Source organism: Parasteatoda tepidariorum, chromosome 3 (genome assembly GCF_043381705.1).
Source record: "Parasteatoda tepidariorum isolate YZ-2023 chromosome 3, CAS_Ptep_4.0, whole genome shotgun sequence".
In the NCBI taxonomy this organism is placed as follows: domain Eukaryota; kingdom Metazoa; phylum Arthropoda; class Arachnida; order Araneae; family Theridiidae; genus Parasteatoda; species Parasteatoda tepidariorum.
Genome location: NC_092206.1, coordinates 26,838,303 through 26,859,469, shown reverse-complemented (window position 1 = coordinate 26,859,469; position 21,167 = coordinate 26,838,303). Strand labels below are relative to the sequence as shown.

At 29.7% G+C, this 21,167-nt stretch overlaps 1 long non-coding RNA gene across 1 annotated transcript in view; it reads right to left on the bottom strand.

The window, feature by feature from the left end:
- LOC139425136 (uncharacterized) overlaps window positions 1-20,405 on the bottom strand; it is a 129,453-nt gene extending 109,048 nt beyond the window's left edge. Inside the window, exon 1 of the long non-coding RNA XR_011636366.1 lies at window positions 19,987-20,405. This is a non-coding gene — a long non-coding RNA (uncharacterized lncRNA). The remainder of the gene's footprint in view (window positions 1-19,986) is intronic.
- Between the last annotated feature and the right edge of the window lie 762 nt (window positions 20,406-21,167).

The window sequence follows — 21,167 nt, the reverse complement described above, 5'->3', positions numbered from 1 at the left end:
GTACCGTTTGGAAATTTCAATATAGTTAAAAACGATATCTTTAAATTTCGTTTCCTGTTCATAATTTCTACCTAACATTTTAGTTATTGTATTTCGTATTATATTATTTTTTTAAATAGTTCAACAAACCGGTTTTTATTCATTTGTAAGCAAAATAATAAAAAATTTTCTTTTTTTTAAGTTTTACATTGAGTTTCATTTATTTTAAAATGTATAAGATCATTTAATTATCTGAGTCTAGTAAACAATTTCTTTTACCCCTATGCTTTATTATTAGCAAACTAGCTAAAAATAAATCAATTTGTAAATGTTTATTAAGTTTTAATAAAATTATATGGCAATTTTAACTTCAATTTCATCATAAAACAACTTAATAACAATTTATTTTTTCATTTCTTTTTAAGCTTATGATCAATTCTTACAATTCAATTCTATAATTCAATTTTATTTTATAACTGTCCTTGAACAGCCGACCCAAATTTTGAGTTTACGGCTACTACTGTTTAACTCAGAAGCCTTGTAATATTGAACCCAATCCAGAAGACAAGCGAAATCCTGGAGTGAAATTTACCTTCCTGGAGAGCCTTTTGATGACACTAACACATAAATGCTTTATATGGAGAGGAAAACCACGGAAACCTCTCACGATTAGCTTAAATTAAGGGAGCTCTAGAAAGGGGAATCTAACTGTTGATATTTTCCATCAGTGCTGTGGTCGGTGCAAGTCGGATGCGGAGCTCGTAACCACCAACCATCGTTCAGATTCGAACCAGCTAGGTTCACCACATTAGGATTGAAATTAAATTTAGGGTTATGACAGTAAAATTAATGACAGTAAATTTTCAAATATTTTTCAGAATTAAAGAAAATACAGTCATTGCCATAAAAATTAGCGCCCCTAGGAAAAGATGTCAAAAAGAACCGAAATTTTGCATGCGTAAGTACAGCGTTGACAAAAGTAAGTGATAAAAAATTCAAAGCAAAATAATCTTTTATTCCAAGAAAAAAAGTACAAATGAATGGAAATTTTAATACCATGTTGAGTCACCTCTAACGTAAATGCAGGATGCGATACGGACGGTTTTAGAGGTATTCAAGTCCCTAATGATATCCTGCTGCGGCGTCTTGTTTCACGGTTGTTGAGAAAACACCTTTAAATCGTGTAAACTCTGTGGCAGCTAACTTCTCATTGCAAGTGGTTCCAGATATTCTTGTTCGGTGTCAAATATGGGGATCGAGCTGGCCAGGATAGGGTTGCAATGCGACGGTAGCATTTCTGTAATAGCCTTGCTGAGGGTTGCTGAGCATTGCTTTGCTAAAATTGTTTCATCACTTATTTATATCAACGGTGTACTTGCTCATTTAGAATCTCTTTTCATTTTGACAGCTCTTACTAGGTGCTCAAATTTTTCAGGCAATGCGCGAATTTGAAGATGTTTTGAAACACAGTTAAACCTCATGTTATGGACATACTTACAGTGAGGAAACTTACTCTATACGTAGTAAGAAAAATAGGGCATTTTAATAACAAAAATGGTTGCAACTATTTTAAGCCAAAAGTGGTGCAAGAAAAAAGTGAAACACCAGAGACAATTCGTGGCATAGTCAAACACCAAGGATAATTCTTAGTGTAGTGAAGCACAAAGAATGTTACGACTGTACCCTCCTTTTGGTGTAATATAGTTGTCGGTATGTTTTGTGTTTACTAATACCCAAACTCATAATAATAAAAAAACAAAAAAAACTCTCAAACTATAGGTTGAGGGTAACCGCAGTGTCTAAGATAAGGTCCCAATAGATCATTCAGGAAAGCAATCGATTACTTAAGTATCTTAAAGTTAATTTCACTTTTTGTGTCTTCCGTCCTCTCAAAAGAAGAAATTTCTATTGCTTAGAAACCATTAATAGTTTTTCCTCTGAAATTTGGATTTTGCCATTTAAAAATACCCTTTTTAAAATCACGTAAAATGTTGCTCACCTTAGTATTCAAAATTTTTTTGTCAGTTATCGTAAAAAAAAAAATAATAACTCATAGCAAATAAAGATCATACTGATCAAATTTTCTAAGATTGCGACTACCCCTTATATCGAGCGTTAAAAATAGAGTTCCGCAGAGAAAAAAAAGAATGCTCATTCTGAGAAAGTAAGTTTTTTCTTGTCTGATTTCGTAATTTAAAATATCGTCTGAACTAATTCATTTTTGATTAGGCACTCGAACCATTAAGACTGAGTCATAGTAAGTGAAAATCTAATCGTCAAATCAAAAGTTATTTGGGGTATTATTTTCGTTTTTTGTTTTTACAGGAAAAAAAGAAACACCCTTTATAACTTTTGATCTAAAGATCGGAGTTTCATAAACTAGGACACAATAAAAAAATTTCGAGGAGGTGACTTCAAATATGCTAAATATGTTGTGCAGACGATATTTTAAGCTGAGAAATCAGACAATAAAACCTGTTTTGTGAATAAACATACTTTTTTTCAGCGTAATTGGATTTCTGGCCATCAAAATATAGGGGTTAGCCGCAATCTGGGAAATATATTCAAAATAGTTTGATGAGGAGAGTGGACCAAACTTTGGTCCACTTAATGTTAATTTTACTTTTTGCGTACTTCGCGATATCTCGATTTTTTTTAGCGAATCAAGAAATGTTTGCATACAATTACAAGTTTTATCTATCCAAAGATAATTACACGCAAGAAATAATTTTTTCAAATAATTTTTTTATTATTATTTTATTTGATAAGGGTCCGAAAAGTTTTGAATTGTAGGATATAGAAATTTTTACATCATCTTGCGAACATATTTTTGTATGCTGAAACACAAAATTTGAATGAAATCGGTCGAATAGTTCCGGATAAATCGAGATTTATGGATTCGACTTCTTTAAAACTCGATTTTCCAGGAACTAATCGACCGATTTTGTTCAAATTACGTATAATGACAAATAAAGTTACATTCTTTTAAGCTGTGTAAAGGTCTGTATACCTTACAGAAATTTTTTTTCAACCATTATAAAAGAAAATAATAAAAAATAAGAATTATTTTTTTTGGCCTGGAGTTATCTTTGGATAAACAAAAATTTCGCGTGCAAAAATTTTTTGGTCCAGGTAAAAAAAAATTTGCGTATCGTGAAGTACGCGAAAAGTCCGATTATTAGAACAAAGGTTACTCAGAGTGGTTTGATTTTTTTTCCCTTTCGCACTGTACATTTGGTAACAAAAGGGCAATATACGCTGTAATTTTAAAAAGGGAAAAATTTGAAAATAATATAAATATTTAATTCCAGTTCTAAATATTTTTTCTTGGTATTGGCATAATATTCTATTTTATTGTAAGTAATATCTATTGACTCAATATCGTAGAGAGAAACTTTTTGGGAATATATATAGTTAAGAAGAAGCTCCTGGCGCTAAATCGGCCGTAGAAATTGTCCCCTGCTTTCCATTAACCGCCAAACGCCTTCAAACGCCCCTCGATCCAACGGCTGCGTCATAGAAAAAGAATTCCCGTCATTTATTTGCCGGAACTCATTTTTTCCCTCTTGATTCTTTATAGCTATTATTAAAGTTATTTTAGAATTCCAAACCGATCGCCGGAGCCCATCTTTGGTTTTGAATTTAATTTGGTTTTGAAATTTTTTTTGTTCTGTCGTTGAATTATTCATATTTTGTTTTATTTATAAAAGGACAAAAAAGAAAACGACTGAATCGCAAACACATTTCTTTTTATTTGTTTTCGTTTGTCCAAAAAAAATTTTTTTTTTAAAAATACCTTCATTTAATTGTTGTAATTGTTTTTAGTTGCGATTTTATTATTTTTTTTTGGTTCGTTGTTACATAAAAATGTGACAGATCAATTAAAATTTTTATTTAAAAAGCAGAATCGTGGACTTGTATAAACAATAAAAAAACTATACCAACTACAATAATAGTTAGTAAACTTCAAAAATCATGCAAGCGATTATTTTTGAAAGTGGAATAAACACCATTTAGAGCTAAAAACTAGTTTTTTTTTTTACAATATTTATAATTATTGTTAGAATTCGATGTTTCGTAAATTTGCAGTGATAATACCATTCCCTAAATTTATTGATGTTTCCCAAAATTTTTAAATTATTCAACCATTAAACGTTTAAAGCCTCGAGCTTATGCCATTTTCTAAATGAACTTTCAAAAATAACGGGGCATATATTAAAAGATAATGTGCACTCGTATGTTGATAAAACGGAGTGACTACATATTTGATTAAACAAAGATAGTAAGATTTAAAAGTGTTATATTAAATAACAACGTATTTAGAAACAAACAATGGCGCCAAACAATAAGTTGACACTAGAAGTTTTCCGTTCCAGTTTTTAAATAAGCAAACAATGACTTTTTTTTTATTGGGAGATAATTTTTTAAAATTTTTCATGGGCTATTAAAAGGTTTGCCGAAGCTACTATTACTCAATAAGAAAATGAACAATAAATTCAGCATCTTGTTTATGCCAGTAGCTTAATTATAAGTGACGATAATTAAATTAATTGTTAATTAGCAATTAAGCTCAAAAATTTAATGAAAGAGGTTGTTAACAGGAAAGTAATGATATCGAATCGTAAAAAAAATGAGGAGTAAAAAAAAAAGAAAATCGAATGAAGCTTAAGCCTGGAGCAAAAGAAAAAAGGGGTCTGAAAAAAAAAAGGAATTTTTAAGTTGTAAAAATGATTCGTTAGTTGTAATCCACAAATAATAGTTGTAGAACAACAAAACTTTTAGTCTTTGTTTCGATACCTATCTCTTAATAGACTCAGTTTTATCTGATTTGATTGGATAAAAAACGACTGTTGGCATTCTTTCAAAAATACCTTGTAAAATGCAGTTTTTCCATATTAAATAATGCATATCATTAGAACTATTAACTTGTACATCATTAGAACTATAAAGAGCTAATATCATTAAAATTTAAACCATTTTATTTTTGTAACAGAGGAAATGAAAAACTTTAGGAACTGGTTTTGACCATCATTATTCCTTTTTTTTTGCAATAAATAAAATTAGAGTCGTTAAATTGTGAAAATTTTTCATGCTTTTTTCTACTATCTGTTCTATAATTTTAAGTCTTACATTATAAATCTTGTTTGTCTTTCAAGTATACTTAAATTCTAACAGGCATTTAAGCTTATCTAAAATAATCATTAAATAAGCTTTCGAACCTATAAAGTTTTTGTCTTAAATAGGATGACTACAAGTACCACTCCTCAAAAAACAGCTCCATTATTCATGAATTAATTATTCTTAAACGAAAATATTTTAGATAAGGAAAATTATCAGTGATAAATAATACCCTATCCTACAATAATGGAAGAGACACTGTTTTGGACATTTTTTTTTAAATTCCTCAAGAACTATTAGAGGACTATTTCGCAACGTTTCAGGTGTTTAGTGCAAACAATTTTTTATACTTAGCATTAAGGCTTAGAGCTTTCGAAGACTTGAGAAAGCTACAATAAACTACGAAAGATAACAAGCATTTTTGAACATCCTATGCCAGAAAATTAAGCAACAAACTCGTAACTTGCATCGATTAGAATAGTTATTTTTATTTGCAATAACTGCATAAAATTCTGTTAACATAGTTTAAATATTTATGGAAATATGGATATTTTTATGAAAAAAAATATTTTTTCTTCCTTTTTTTGCTGTAACTTTAAAAATATTCAATAAAATTAAACAAAAATTTCGGTGCAATTCAAATTTAATTACAAAATTGATGTCCTAAAATTCATTAAAAACTGCGCAAGATATGAGTAAAAGTAGTTAATGGGTAAAGCGCATGAGTGGAAAAAATGGCGTTTTTTTTCTTAATTTTGTAGTGATTCATATTCAGGCACAAACGAAAAAGGTCTAATATTAACATTTTACAAATTTGAAAAAGTTTCAAAAATTTTCGAAGAAGTTTTTTTTAAAGCTAAGTTCATAATAATCAGAGTTTCCCCACAAATAGTATGGTATTTTGTAATATGACAAATTACAGCAACCCTACAATAACCTATAATGAAATTTGTAGGAAAAAAATAAGTTTTGAGTTTCTTTAAAAAAAATACGAAAACTACTTTGCAGTTAAATTTAAATTTCTCTGAAAATTTGTTTAATTTCATTGAATATTTAAAGTTATAGGAAAGAAATGTAAAACATTTTCTTTATTTTATAAAAATGTCCATGTCTTCATCAATATTTAAGGTAGGTTTACGAAATTTTACGTAATTATTGAAATTAACAACTAAAGCAATCGCTACAAATTACAAGCTTAGAGTGTTCAAAAGTACTTGTTTTTTTTTCTTAATTTAATTTTATTTTACTCAAAACATTTAGAAGCTTAAAACCTCATTGCTAGATATGAAAAATCGCATGAACTAAACACCTCTAAAATTACAGAATAGACCATTAATTATTTCATGAGAATTTGAAGAAAAAAAAGTGCCAAAAACTGAAAGTGTCTCTTCCATTATTAAAGGGTAGTAGTGTACATCAATTGCTTTACCAGTTTAGCAACAACTACAATTTTGCCTCGAAATACCCTGCAATGTCTGTTTATCAAATAGATCATTCTGTATAATTATATCATTTTATTTTCGACCAAAAAAGTGAAAACAGAAACTTGTAAGATTTTGGATGTCTAATTGATCTACACTCAAACAATCTGGAAAGGGTCAGACTGGCCCTTTCAAACTTTCAGGACATCAGTAATGTTCTGTTAAATTTTAATTGAGCTCTTAAAAATATTTGAAGAAATTAATTAAGTTAACAGATTATAGTCTGACGTAACTCATGAAAAATAATTAAATCTGTTTTCTAGCGCTGGTAATTACAATGCCACAACTGTATTAGTTTTGTTAACAATACTACAACTATCCAATGTTATACAACAATCATCTAATAAACGGAGTTCAATTAGCAACTGATCTATTCCGTGCTTCTCAGAAAAAGATTTTTTTAATTGAATATTAAAAAAAATTGTAGAGTTTTGGTAATTATACAAGAACTATACATTTAAAATTTTTCAATGAAACACACTACTCTTGGTAAGTCGGTGCTTTAGTTAAAGAAATTTTACCCGTCTGGTGGTTTTAAGACAAAGATGGCGACCACGAGGGAAACCTTGAATCTGTGAGTTAGTGGTGCGTATCTCCGAAAGATAGGACCATCATCACTGGCTTATTTACATTTCCACGGAACTTTTGCAACTCATAACAGTTTTCATAAACACCGCAAAAGCTGATATTTAGTGTTTATTTTCTTTTTGCGTTCCCCCCTCCTCTAACTGGAGTTAGGGGAAAATTACTTCCGAAGATTGGGCAAAATTGGAATAAAATAATTGCGCTTATTTATTTGTTCCGTGAAAAACATCAATTGTTTCTAACTATAAAAAAAATTTCTCCAACATATATTTAGTTTATTAAATAAATTTTGGAAATAGTTCCTCGAAAATAACATTATTTTAAACTTATCACGAATTTTAATACTATTTTAAACCTGAGAAATATTCCATAACAAAAAACAAATCATATTTTTTAGTATAGATTGCTTTTTTTTAATTTAAATAAATATTTTTACTGGCTTTATTGTATGTACATTATTATTTTATACATTTATGTCTGAAAATTTTTCTTCAGAAGTTTAATAATGTCATTCTCAGAATAAGAATAAATAAACGTAATTTATCATGATACAAACCCTAAACATAATTTATTTATAAAACCTTTCTTGTCTGTCTTTTAATGAACATGCGTAATGTTTTATTTCTTAACATACTTTAACAGTGTTTTTTTAACAGTATATAGCATTTAAAAGTCAGTTTAGTTGAGGCACTTATGCAAGGTTGAATATTTAACATTCTGGGTTTTGTTGAAATATTTAGGATATATTTATTCTTCATGTAAAACTATTAAACACTAAACACGATTTTCTTTATTAAAAAAGAAATTTTTTTCGGTTATTGGGATCAATCATTAGTCTACAAGTGACAATAATTTTTGTGTAACAAGCAAACCACGTATTCATGTTATACTACGTTCACACAAACTATAACGACATATATATTTTCAATAGACCTTAGCATCGAAGGTCAAAGGTCATTCAAAAATCTTCGAATAAAGGATACTTTCTTTGATCGTCAATATGTATTCGTATACCTTTGTGGTTCAATGTAAGTACATTTCTGCGAAAGAATATCAATGTGTCGTGTATAATGGTGAATATGAGTGTGTGAAAATACACATGTGTGGTGTATATTTGGTGCAATCTGAAAGTAGCAAGAAACTGTAATTTTACGAAACTTTCCAGTTTATTAACTGCTTTCGACAAAACTAAAAAGATAAAAAAACGATCTACCTTTCTCTTTCAAGGAGAATAAACTACAAGGACATCCCAGGAATTCACTTTTCATCTAATCTCAGCTATCATCCAAATTTTCAGCAAAAACGAACATCTATGCTGACGAAGCTCAATACACCGAAATGCAGTGGTTTGAAAGTAGCGCACTATAAGTAGTGAAACTACTGTAGCCGATACTTTTTTCGTAGTTTTTAGTGTAGCGTGCTACTTTTTTTAAAAAAAAACGTAGTGTAGTGAGTAGTGTGATACAAGAAAAAACAGTAGTTTATAGTTACTTCTGGTAACTACTTTTAACGTTTAAAAATAGTAACACGGCTCTAAGGAAACTAATTCAAAATGATAATAAATAAATTATTAAAAATTATTTTTTTCAAAGAATTAACAGTAGATCAGGGGTGAAAGCGAGACGGAAAAAAGGAAAGGCTGGTAGTAAAACCATTTCAGTTATTACTAGTTTTTGGGAGGAACAATTGTTTTTAAAACAATTTAGCAATATCTACTTTATCCCTGGAAAAGTAAGCAGTTTTATATATAGACTGAAATTATAAAAGAAATCTCGATAGTTACAGACATTTTACTTTTCTCAAAAAAATGCTTAAATGAAATGTCTCTCGTACCAGTTTTTGCTCTTTTCCGTCTTGCTATATAAAGGCTTTCAGCCATGCAGTAGATAAACGAATTTTATTAACTTCAGAAATGTTTCGACTTTTTTTTACACTTAAGGGGACCGCTCTCTCGATCGAATTATAAGGACCACATTTCCCAAAATTGCGGCAGCACGTCATATTCGATCTGGAATCTGAATTAGTCGAAAAAAAAGGCATACTTATTCAGAGAAAGAACATTTTTGTGTTTGAATTAGTAACTTAAAGTATCCTCAGCACTTATTAATCGGAATATAGGAAGTTAATCCTTCGAACCATTAAGATTGAGTCCTAGTACGTGAAGATCCTATCATAAGTTAGAAAGTTATCTAGGGTGTTTCATTTATTTTTTGAATCAGTTTTTATTTCTGTGAAAACCGCCTGTGTGTATAGAATGCCGTTGTGACCAAAATATCTTGACGTCCATGGCATGTCTTTCATTGCAAGTAGTTAAAAAACTCTCATTAGAGAAATGCTATAGATTAAAAGTGCTATTTTTGTCGAGCTAACCATGTAAAGTTTTTGGTGTTTTCCACTTTAGCAATGAAACTAATCTGAATCTCATTTAAAAAGATTTTAATAAAAATCATTTTTTAATAATCACTTTTCATAAAACTCATAAAAATCACTTTTAATCCGAATTAAATTTTACTAAATTACAAAATGGAATATTAAGATCCATTACCAGCTGGTACTAGATGTAAAAGTGAATATTTTTTTCTTAATTTTTTTCTAATTTATACTTCTTCAAATTATTTCGATCCTATTGCACGTTTACAAATTAAGCACTATCTATACCCCATAGTCACTTCTCATCACAACAAAATTTAGCAATTTATGAAACATTTAGGTCTTTATGTGTTTTATGATGCCTTATTGAGTAACGTTATTCCTTTCAAGTGTTTTCAAATAAGCATGACTCTAACCTATTCTTTTAATTGCTATTCAATTTGTAAAAAAAATTATTTTTTAAAAAACTAATTTTTAAAATGCCAATAACAGATCTCACAGTATATCTCAATAATCAAGAATTTAAAAAATCAATTGAAGAAAAAGATTGAAAATTATGGCATGCTGCCTTCTGCTTAGTAAACCAATTACATCGACTTAAGAAACGAAGTTCTTTAAAAGATAGCTCTTTTGACTTAATCAAACAAGCAACTTTTGCCGCGAGTTAGGTCATTCGACCAATTTCCAATAAACATTTCTACTGACGTAAGTTAATTTCACCCTCGAAGGGCAAACAGAGGTTGTTTTAGTCAGCAACCCCATGTTCACATTCTTCATGACCTAGTTTTAAATTTCGGTGATTTATTTTATAACCAACGTTTAATAGCCGACCAATTTTTGGGGTAAACAATTATCAATAACAACTTCTTAGCCCAGTGTTTCCCAAAGTGTGGTACGCGTACCCCCAGGGGTACGGGAACAGTTTAGCGGGGGTACGCGTTCTTATGCGAAATATCTTGCAACAAACGAAAATTTAAAAAAATTTATTTAAAAATAAAGCTAGCCATGAAAATTTAGGATTACGTATTTTTCTATTGGCTATTTTTTACAGAGTTAACAGTTAATAATTAGTGGTATCAACAGCCAGTTGTGATTTTTTTGCTTTAGTGAAATTTTTTTACAGTTAAAAATACATTCAATTTTTTATTAGTGGTACACAGCGTTACGAAAAATTTAGAAGGGGTACGCAAAAGTCATAAGTTTGGGAAACACTGCCTTAGCCCTTTACTTTTGAATCCAACATCGGGACCAACTAGCTTTCACGAAGGACTTATTGATGGAATTAACAATAATTTCAGTTGCATACAGAAAACCGCGAAAACCTTTAACCCGGGTAATTCAGAGATAATTCTTCTCCTTGATCCACCCACCGCCCATCCGTCTACGTCCTTGAGGGTATTTTGCGTCAGCCCTATGGTCGGAGCGAGTCGAAAACAGAAACCTGGGTCAACTGATTAGGAAGGGGCGTTCTATCTCCTGACCCACTGTTCCTCAAAATGTGCTGTTTATAGAAAAAAGAATAATAAAAACCAGCTTTCAAACATTGAAAGCAAAGAACTGTGCCTATTTTTCTTCTGTTCTTTCGCTCAACTTTACAGCACGTTGATCATTTTTGCGTTGCCCGGATTTTTAATAACACTTTTGACTTCTGAAACAGAATGTGTTTGCGGAAATTGAGAATATTTATTTATTCTAACTAATGTTTAAAAAAAGCATGGAGTTTCTTCTAAATATTTTTACTGCTCAGCGAGAAGTAATCTATCATCTCAGCACACATTACAAACAAAAATACCACGGTAGAAAAATTTAAAGAAAGTGAGATAGAAATCAACAAACATAAGCTTCACCAGAAAAACAAAAAATATTTTTAAAAAAAATTCGAATGTAGTTCACGTTTCAGTTAAAGAGAAAACAGTCATTTGCCTGTTTCAATTTCCTTGGCGATTCTCTGCATTCCCAATAGCCGCACGACCACAAACATGTATTCTTCAAAACATTTGCAACGATGAGCTTTATCAAAGTGATTCTAAACACGTTCCTTGGCGTGAAATGGAAAGATGTCAGCGCGTTTTTTTTGCCAAACATAAACATTCAATTCCGTCTAGTCACATATCGGTGGCAATATTACTTTTGAAATGTCTTTAAATATACCCATCCGAATTTTAACGGCACGTAAACAACATTTGAAAATGGAGAATGTGTCATTTTAGTGATAAAAGTTAAATGTTTGTTGGAATTGTTTGTTTGATATTTATTAAGTCAACATTAGATAAAACTATGCTTCATTAGATGAGACAGTTATTTTTTTTCCTCCAAAATATTATAAATTGTAGAATTTGGTATTGAGTTTTTACTTTTAACCGATGATAAAATTTAATGAATTATTGGTTTAAATACTTTTCATACTAATTGGTAAAGTTTATTAGATTACTTTATTATAACTGTGGCTAAGCAGATTAGTACCAGTTGATAAATTTCAATTCCAATAAGTAAATTAATTTGTACCCATTCGCTTCATCAAAGTGATTCGAAACACGTTCCTTGGCGTGAAATGAAAAGATGTTAGTTTGTTCTTTTTTCTTTCCAAACATAAACATTCAATTCCGTCTAGTCATTGGTGGTAATATTACTTTTGGAAGTCTTTCAATATACCCACACAAGTTTGAACGGCACGTAAACAGCATTTGAAAATGAAGAATGTGTCACTTTAGAGATAAAAGTTAAATGTTAGTTGGAATTGTTTCTTCGATATTTATTAAGCCAATATTAAATAAAACTATACTTCATTAGATGAGACGGTTATATTTTTTTGCAAAAAATAAGTATAAGTTTCTCTGGAATTCGGTACTGAATTTATATTTTTTTACCGATGATTAAAATTTTTGAATTATTGGATTAAATCTTGTTTCATACTGATTGGTATAGTTTACTAAATTAATTCATTGTGACTGGTAAAAAGCAAAATAGTAACAGTAAATAAACTCCAAAAAAAAATAGGTAAACTGATTTATCATTGATTCAAACCATGTTCGTTTTCAACTGAAAGATGCCGTGTGTAATTTTACTTTTTCTTCCCAAACATAAACATTCAATTTTGTCTAGTCACATATCGGTGGAATTTTACTTTTGAAAGCAATCCGAATTTCATCCGCACTTAAACACATTTGAAAAGAAAGAATGCGTCATTTTAGGGATAAAAGTTGAATGCTATGTAGAATTGTTTTTTCGATATTTTATAAATCAACATTAGATAAAGTTCTGAATCATTAGAAAAAATATATATCTTAATAAAAAAAAACAGGTTCTAGAGTTCAAAATTGATTTTTTTTTTAATTTTCCGGATTGAAAAATTGCTGTATTGATTTAAATACTTTTCAGACCGACTGACATTGGTCAATAAATTCCTTTATTTATGCTTGGTTACTAATTAGTTACAATGGATGAAATTGACTTAAAATATCAATCTAAAAACTAATTTGCAACGATGAGTTTTATTAATGCAATTTGAAATATGGCATAAAATATACTTTAGCATAAAATAAAAAAGCAGTTTTTTTTGTCGAAACAGATATTTAATTCTGTCTAATCACATATCGGTAGCAATATTTTTTCTGAAAGCTCTTTAAATATACCCAGTCGAATTAAAACGACACGTGAACAAATATTAAAAATTAAGAATGCGTCATTTTAGTGACAAATGTTGAATGTTAGGTGAAATTTTTTATTCGATACTTAATAAACCAGCATTATACAATATAGATAAAACTTATATATAGAAAGCCACATTATATTTTTTTTTAATTTCCTATGAGCTGCACAATCGGTCTTGCCGATGAGCAGACCTAGTGTGTTCTCCAGAGGTGGTATCCACTCTTTCAGGACCACCACAATGGGTGAGATACCGTTGGTCATGTTAATTTGGATGTCTAGTTTCTGCCACACTAGATGGCAGCACCGAGACTCTATTTGGATGCTAAAGTGCACTAGGAATTTAATTTTGCCGGTAATGCCAAGAGCCAATAAGGCACTCCAGGGATCTTTTACTTGTCGCATAATTAGACGACATGGCCGCTGAGGATTTTCTACATCCCGAAAATCCGGTGTCTGAGCCGGGGATCGAACCCGAAAACTTGGGCTCAGAAGGCCGACGACAAACCGACTGCGCCACCCAGCCACAATATATATATAAAGCCACATTTTATACAAAAAAAAAAAAACAGATTCTGGAGTTTGGTACTGAATTTTCATTTTAATTTGTTGATTCGAAGCGATTTATTCAATTAATTTTCTTACTGATTAGTGTTGGCAAATATAGTGATTTATTGTATAGGTGGCTAACTAATAGGTTTAATTAATTAGTATTGATAGCTAAACTAATTACTATTAATAAATAAACTACTACATTGAAAATATCAATACAAAAAATAATTTTGCAACTCTGAGCTTTATAAAAGGGATTCAAAACACGCATAAAATGGAGAAGATGCCAGCTTCATTCTTTTTTCCAAACATAAACATTTAATTCTGTCCAGCTATATTCTGCCTGGACAATATTAAGTTTGAGAATATTCTGAATACACCCATCCGAATTTACGTGCAGGTAAATAACATTTGAGAAGGAAAAATTTGTCATTTTATTGTGTTAAACAGAATTTTTTTTTCAATGTTCAATAAACCGAAATTATATGTAAATTTAAACTTATTAGATGAGACAGCTATATTTTTACCAGGAAATTATGGAAGTTACTGTGTTAATACATTTCATTCATGCCCATCATTGATAAAGTATTTTATTGGTTCATGATGATAAGTATTTTATTAGTTTAAATTATTTTTATCCTCATTCGTATAGGTTGCTGAATTAGTTTTTTGTATCGGTTGATAAAATATTTGAATCTGTAGATAAATAAATTTAAATACCTTCTCAATATATATAAAAGCAGAAGTCTGACTGCAGAACGGGAGCGCCAATTTAAATCGTGTTTTTATGGGATTGTGTGTAAGCAAGCCCCGCTTTTCTTCATTAATTAGTTCAGAGATTCGATTTTACATTGTTAAAAAATATGGGCATTTTTACAGATTGCTACTACTTTTCTTTTTAATCATTTTGCGATAGTTTTCATGTCTCTACATTAAGTTGACCATATGCAATGTTGAATAATGTGTTTTTTCATCGTTTCAAGTTGAGCTGTCATTGAAACAGCATTGCTATGAAATGTTTAAACAAAAAAAGACCAGGACTCTCACTATCTCTTCCTGGTGACAGGCAAACCAACACTTGCTTATCCCGACTGGCCAGTGGACACCTGAAAAGTCTCACATTTTCTGCTAATCAAAAGATCTTTCCTCTTTGCCCTAAATGCCAACAAAACCAGGCATTACCTGAACGCATCTTGAACTGTTTAGGGCTGGACTGGAACGACATTCATTCCTCTCCCATTCTGGTTTCGGATTTTCTTAATGTCAACGGATTTATTGATCTGGTCTGACGGGGTCAGACCAGATGGGAATTAGCAACAACAACAACAACATGTTTAAAAAGGAAAGCAGAAGAATCTTGAATAAAAAGATATCTTATTAAAGCTCACTAAGATCATAGTTTAAATGAAGTAAAAACTTATTCTAAAAATAAATACGCAGGCAAACATAAGCTGTCAAAAATTATAGAAATACTACATTAAGTAATTCGAAACTGCATTTCAATTTCAGAACGTTAAAATTTCAGGACTCATTCACTGGGCTATGCTGTCTTCTAGTTCTTGAACAGCGCCATACAGCTAAATTATTTTTAATTAACTTATAATTATAATATTTTTATTTATATAATTATCATATTTTTATTTATATAATTAACATATTTGTATTTATCTAATTAACATATTTGTATTTATCTAATTAACATATTTGTATTTTTTAAATGTAGTAAGGAAAATTTTTTTAAATAAAATTCATCACAGTTTCTTCACAAACAGGAACATTAAATCCACTCTCACGTGAGCAATATGACTTTATCTTGATTTTTGACTGAACTATTTTAAAGCTCGAAATACTTGAAATTCTACTCATTTAAAAAGTTGGAGGAAAGCTGGAGGTGGCTAGTCAGTCAATAAAATAATTTGCAACTAAGATTCTTCGTCAAAGTTATTCGACAAACGTCTCTNGGGATAAAAGTTGAATGCTATGTAGAATTGTTTTTTCGATATTTTATAAAACAACATTAGATAAAGTTTTGAATCATTAGAAAAAAAATATATCTTAATCAAAAAAAATATAGGTTCTAGAGTTCGAAATGGATTTTTTTTAATTGTCTGAATTGATAAAGTGAGATTGATAAAGATTTAAATACTTTTCATACTGACTGACATAGGTCAGCAAATTCCTTTATTTATAGGTTGTCACTAATTAGTTTCAATGGATGAAATAGACTTAAAATATCAATATATAAACTAATTTGCAACGATGAGTTTTATTAATGCAATTTGAAATATGGCATAAAAGTTACTTTGGCATAAAATAAAAAAGCAGTGTTTTTTTTTCTTTTTTTTTGTCTAAACAGATATTTAATTCTGTCTAATCACATATCGGTAGCAATATTTTTTCTGAAAACTCTGTAAATATACCCAGCCGAATTAAAACGACACGTGAACAAATTTTAAAAATTATGAGTGCGTCATTTTAGTGATAAATGTTGAATGTTAGGTGTTGTTTCTTCGATACTTAATAGGCCAGCATTGGATAAGTCTTAGCATTATTAGATTAGAAAGCCTCATTTTATACAAAAAAAAACAGATACTGGAGTCTGGTTCTGAATTTTCATTTTAAATTGATGATTCGAAATGATTTATTCAATTAATTTTCCTACTGATTAGTGTAGGCTAGTATAGTGATTTATTGTGTAGGTGGCTAAATAATAAGTTAAACTAATTAGTATCAATGGCTAAATTAGTTACTATCAATAGATAAACTGCATTAAAAATATCAATACAAAAAATAATTTGCAACAATGAGCTTTATTAAAGTGATTCAAAACACGTTACTTGGCACAAAATGGAGAAGATGTTAGCTTTATTTTTTTTGGCCAAACTTGAACATTTAATTCTGTCTAGCTATAGTCTGCCTGGACAATATTAAGTCTGAGAGTTCTCTAAATATACCCACCCGAATTTCCGTGCACGTAAACAGCATTTGAAAAGGAAAAATGTGTCATTTTATTGTGCTAGACGGAATTTTTTTTTCTATGTTCAATAAACCGAAATTTGAGTAAATTTAAACACATTAGATGAGACAGCTATATTTTTATCAGGAAATTATGGAATCTAAAGTTAGTTACAGTGTTAATACATTTAATCGATGCTCAGTGTTAATAAAGTATTTTATTGGTTCATGATGATTAGTATTTTAGTAATAAATTTTTTTTTTATCCTCATTGGTATAGGTTGCTGAATTAATTATTTGTATCGGTTGATAGAATATTTGAATCAGTAGATAAATAAATTTAAATGCCTTCTCCAAGTATATAAAAGCAGAAGTCTGACTGTAGAACGGGAGTGCCAATTTAAATCGTGTTTTTATGGGGTGGCGTGTAAACAAGCACGGCTTTTCTTCATTATTTAGTTCAGAGCAATGTATAGAAAATTCGATTTTACATTGATTAAAAATATCGACGTTGGTACAGATTGCTAATACTTTTTTATCATTTTGCGACAGTTTCTATGTCTCCACATTAAGTTGTCCGTATGCAATGTTGAATAATGTGTTTTTTCATCGTTTCAAGTTGAGCTGTCATTGAAACAGCATAGCTATAAAATGTTTAAAAAAAAGAAAGCAGAAGAATCTTGAATAAAAAGATATCTTATTAAAGCTCACTAAGATCATAGTTTAAATGAAGTAAAAACTTGTTCTAAAAACTAATACACAGGCAAACATAAGCTGTCAAAAATTACAGAAATACTATATTAAGTGATTCGGAACTGCATTTCAATTTCAGGACTCATTCACTGAGTTATGCTGTCTTTTAGTTCTTGAACAGCGCCATAAAACTAAATTATTTTTCATTAACATACAACATATTTTTATTTATGTAATTAACATATTTGTATTTTTTAAATGTAGTGCGGAACATTTTTTTAAAATAAAATTCATCACAGTTTGTGCACAAACCTGAACATTAAATCCACTCTCACGTGAGCAGAAGGAGATTATCTTGATTTTTGACTGAACTATTTTAAAGCTCGAAATACTTGAAATTCTACTCATTTAAAAAGGTAGAGCAACTGAGCGCTGCGGGTGGCTAGTCAGCCAATAAAATAATTTGCAACTAAGATTCTTCGTCAAAGTTATTCGACAAACGTCTCTTGGCTAAGTTTTTTTCTATATTACATTTTAAAGCTCTTTAAATGTACCCATCCGAATCTTAATGCCACGTAAACAACATTTGAGAAAACAACAACGTGTCATTATAGTTAGTGATAAAAGTTTAATGCTTTATGAAATTGTTTTTATCTTTCGACAGACAGAATGTCTGTCGAAATGTCGAATGTTAAAATTTTGCCGCATTAGTTCAGATAAATCTAATTTTATCAATTACTTATGGGTTCTTGAGTTTAGCAATTCGATTTGGTTTGTTCAATTCGAATTGATGAAGTGATTTGTTGATTCAAATGATATGAATGAGATTTGTCATTCTTTTGATGATAAATTTAATTAATGATATTAAAAATAAATATTTGTCAGTAAGAAGTACAATCTACCTGATAAAAGGAGATATTAAATTGCCTGATCTAAATTTTAGATTTATTAAATTAATTTGATTTGGTTATTTATTTTGGAATAATTTAAAATTAGTGACTTTTTAATTCGATAATTATCACTCACTTTATCACTATTTATTATCATTTAAAGTTAGTGAAATTATTACTCATTGAGTTACTCTAAGATAAATGACATGAAGTAAGATCTGAGTGTTTGTATAATCTTATTTAGTTAATCTTAGCACCGATTCAAATCAGTTTAGATGTGGATTGGAAGCAATTGATTTGAAGTTAATACAATTCCCTATATAAAAGTTAATTAACTTTTTCTGGCTTTAACGTTTAAATTATTTACTAAATCCCAAATTTTATTGAAAAATATAGTTTAATAAGCTTTACTATACTATTGATTGCAAAAACTAATGGACTCCTGATTGTATTTCAGGCACAAAAATATTAGACGGAATAAAAAAAAAATCGAAAGAATCTTTAAAATCTCAATTATGTTGGCTAATAAGTTAAAAGATTTAATTAAAATTTTGAATAATTTTTACTTTCTTAGATAAATAATTTCAAATTTTTGCCTGCTTTATACAAAGACAAATAATTAAGCTTTATCCAAAGTTCAGATTTATTAAATTAAAGAATAGTTTCATCTTTGAATTTCGTGTTTTAAGAAATTCAAATAATCAGGATTTTATTGCGATTATGCTCTTATATTAGATGATATAAAGTGCACCATAATTATGTTAAATGCATGAAGGAAAACAAATAGTATTTAACAGTAATAGTAGTATACTGCCGTTTACAATGTACCCGTATGTTGAAGATGCTTACAATTAATTTATAGCCAACGATAGTTAATTATGTAATAAATATTTAATAACATCCCGCTAATCCACACTTTTGAATAACAATCTAAAGTACTTATTTCCAATTAATTCTTTGAATTTTTAGTCATTAAAAATTTTCAAAAATTCTAGACTGATGAAACATTGTATATTTTGTAAATAAAGAATAGTTAACTTTTTTTGGAAAGTCTAAGTTTTTTCATACACAATTCAAAACTTAAAATATATTTTTGAAACGAAATAGTTTAATTTGGATAAAGCTGAACATTCAATTTTCATAAATTCTTTTGAAAATTGTTTATATTAACTCCTAAATATTTAAATAGCGAGATGGTTTTGAAAAATTAACTCCAATTTCAATTTAAGTGAAGACAATAGATTATAAATAAAACACATTTTTTAAAATGTTCAATCACAGAATGTAACAATTTTCCTGATTATTGTGCTCAGGAATTAAAAAGAAATTTCCAGCAAACAAGTATTAAACTTGACATTAATATATTAAATTATTTTCTCTCAAGAACTGAATAAAAAAATTAAAAAAAAAGCATAATGCGTATTTTTAATGAACCTTAAGGATATATATATTCAGAAAAAATATTAAACTTCTCCATTACGTCTCAAATTTTTTAATTTTAAGCAAAACTTGAAAAATTATTTAAAAAAATGCTTTTTTCATAAGTAATACCAATTACNGGCCCGGAAAAGACTCACCAGAGATGCCTTGAGAAGTTACATGATGGTTTTGATGATATTTTTTAGAAGAAGATGGATATTTGTTGCTTTTTTAGTTGGAAAAAAACTCTGTTCAATTAGCACAACAACATGGGTCCAATCTTTGCCTATCTAAACTTACTTCTGAAGTCCATAAAGCCCCAGTCCTTGATTATTTAATTTAATCCGAACCTATTTGGAATTAGTATGAAAATATTGTCACTTTTACTCGCCGTTCCAAACAAAAGTTATTGTACACATTTTAACAAAAACAACTTTCACAAAACATATTGACAACTTTTTTTTTAGTTATTGTCTGTTTAACGCTTCTTTTGTCTGAGTTAATATATTAAATACCTAGTTATAATAATGAGGAAAAGTCTAACTACATATTTGTTTATTAAAATTGTTACATATGTTATTGGTTATTGGTTATTGCAATTACATAAATTTTCAGGCTTGTGTGCTCAAAATAGGCTTATAAACCTTCTTCAAGTAGAAGAGGACAGATAGCACCAAGTCTACATGTGTTTTATTGCTTATTGGAATTACATACATTTCCAGGCTGGAGTGGTCAATTTAAGTTTAGAAACTTTTGTCAAATTGAAGGAGAGATTACACAATACAGAGAAGGGAAGCATGAAAATACATCCAGGGTAACAGAGGGACTCGAACCCGTTACCTCCAAGGTCTGTACAGCGTTTGGAAGGTCAACCAGGGGAAACCCCATCATTGGTTTATTTTTGCAAAATAGAAATCAAAGAGACAAAAGAGTAGGGTTGCAGCTTGTATAAGATAAAATAGGTCTTGAATTTATTGCTTTATTGAAATTATATATATTCGCAGGCTTGTGTGCTCAATTTAGGCTTATGAACCTTGGTCAAGTAGAAGGACAAATAGAACAATTCAGAAAAGGACATCAAGCAGAATACATATAGGTTTACAACGGGATTCGAACCCGCCACCTCCGCGGTTTGCACAGCATTTGGCCAGTGATACCTCTTGGGCAGGGAGGCTCAATCTTGAATTTATTTTATTTGTTTTATTGGTACACGTAATATGCAGGCTTGAGTGCTCAGTTACATAAGTACTGTTTATAAGCTTTTGTCACGCTGTAGATAATTCTAGAGAGAGGCACATCACGAAAGTACATCCAGGGTTAAGGTGGGATTCAAATCTGATTGATTGATTTGTTCATTTACGTCGCACTAGAGCTGCACAATGGGCTATTGGCGACGGTCTGGGAAACATCCCTGAGGGTGATCCGAAGACATGCCATTACAATTTTGATCCTCTGCAGAGGGGATGGCACCTCCACT